General features: G+C 39.2%; 1 non-coding gene across 1 annotated transcript; it reads right to left on the reverse strand.

The window, feature by feature from the left end:
- Window positions 1-1,511: 1,511 nt before the first annotated feature.
- LOC125494450 (small nucleolar RNA R71) lies at window positions 1,512-1,618 on the reverse strand. Its single transcript, XR_007270699.2, has one exon. It is a non-coding gene; the product is annotated as a small nucleolar RNA R71 (small nucleolar RNA).
- Between the last annotated feature and the right edge of the window lie 548 nt (window positions 1,619-2,166).

Genomic DNA, 2,166 nt, shown 5'->3' on the forward strand with positions numbered 1-2,166 from the left:
TTTATTCTAGTTTTCACATAATATTTTAGGGTTTTGTATTAGAGAGAAAAAGACCTTAGTTTCCATTGATATTGAGATTAGTGATCATAGATTGTGATTCCATTTGACATTCAAGGTACTTTTTCGTTCAATTCAATTCAAAGTTTCAGTTTTTATTTCATTCTCTTGGTGTTTGTTTATGTTCTTATATTATTTAAAATCTTCATTCTCTTAGTTTAATAATTGTGATTTCTATTAGTTTAATAATTTCTTAATCATGTTTAACCTTAGATTAGTCATAGATTTTATGTTTAATTTCTTAATCATGTTTAACCTTAGATTAGTCATAGATTTTATGTCATGGAAATTAAGGGGATCCTTCATTAGGGGTTTTCCAAACTTATCGAATCGCTTAATCAATTAACTAAAGACCATTCGAGAGAGGATTTAGTTGATTGATTGAGTGATTACTCTTGAGGACCATTCGAGAGAGGACTCAAGTAATTTAGAGGGAAACTAAACCTTGCATAATCGTCTTTGTTGCTTCCCAATCGCATTAACAATCATCATCCGTTCTTATTCATACTAGTAACCTTAACTCTAGTGTCTTTTATTTGATATTTAAACTCGTGATATTTGCTTGTTCTATTGTTAGATAGTCTTAATTGTTACCAAACACTCTTTCAAACCCCAAATACCTTTCAATTAGGTAGTCTAGACTAGATAGACTCTAATCAATCCCATTTTCCCTGTGGATCGACCCTTGACTTGCCCTTACTATTCCTTAGTAGTTGCTTGTTAGGACTTATAAATATTGTTTGGAAAGCGGTTCTTAGTGCCTAACGACACACTAAAAACCTCTTATCAAAATGGCGCCGTTGCCGGGGAACTGTGCTATTGATTGAAGTATATTTTAGTTTAGTTTGCTTAGTTGATTTTTCTTTTATTTTCTTTTTAACTGTGGTTGTTATTTGCTAATCCTCTGCTTAGCTTTGTTGTGTTACATGAGAAGAAGAACTCACGGTTCACCCACATTGCCTCTAGATCTTGAAATCGACCGTACGTTGCGAAAGCTTCGGAAGAATTTGGAAAATCTGACTTTGGGTTCCGAGCCTTCTTCACCAATCTCAAGTACATCAAGTGAAGTTGAATCAGAAATGGGTGAAGAAATCCACAACTGTTTAGGGATTTCGGAAATCCGGGTTCCTATGTTCTTCAAGGTGGAATTCGACTCCCTACCACCACTACAAATTTCAGCATTCACCCTCAGTATACTCGGATGGTGAAAGCAGAGCAGTTTTGTGGGGGGTCAGATGAAGATCCTCTAGACCATCTCGACAGGTTTCTTGAGATCTGTGCCATGATAACACTAATGATGTCTCTCCTGACTACATCAAGATGCACTGTTCCGGTCCTCTCTTACCGGAAAAGCAAAGTCATGGCTCAAGAGCTTGCCTGCTAATTCCCTCACTACATGGGAAGAAGTCACGATGGCATTCTTGAAGAAATACTTCCCGGAGTGGAAGACTGCGGACATAAGGAGGAAGATCTCCTCATTTGAGCAAGAGAACGATGAGACACTTGCCGAAGCTTGGGAGCGGTTCAAGGAGATGATCCGTTCATGCCCACACCATGAGTTCAACAAGAATCTACTCATGCGATTCTTCTATGATGGTCTTGATCCGATTTCACGGGCCAATCTTGATGCTGGAGCGGGAGGTCAACTATCTAAGATCCCGCAAGAACAACTTGAGTCCACAATTGAGGAGGTGATCAAGAACTACTCATGGGGTGGAAGACGAAGAGGTGCTCAACCTAAGAAGAGCGGAAAGTTTGAAATTGACCCCATGGATCAAATTCAAGCTAAGATGGACCAACTCGATAAGAAGCTCTCCAAGATCAATCTTGCATCGTCTACTCCTTCACAGGTAAACTCTTTTTCTTGTGATATTTGTGGTGGTACTAACCATGATACTTCTTATTGTGGAGGTACCCATTCGGAGCATGTGGCGGCAATTAATTCAAGAGGAGATGGATATCAGGGAATCAAGGGTATAGGAACAATCAACAAGGAGGTTGGAGACAACCTCAACAAAACTACACCCAAGGATTCAACCAACCTCAACAAGGATGGAATCAACCTCAACAAGGGTACAACCAAGCTCACAACCAAGGGTTTGCGCAAGG

The sequence above is a fragment of the Beta vulgaris genome, chromosome 1 (assembly GCF_026745355.1).
Source record: "Beta vulgaris subsp. vulgaris cultivar EL10 chromosome 1, EL10.2, whole genome shotgun sequence".
Lineage (NCBI taxonomy): Eukaryota > Viridiplantae > Streptophyta > Magnoliopsida > Caryophyllales > Amaranthaceae > Beta > Beta vulgaris.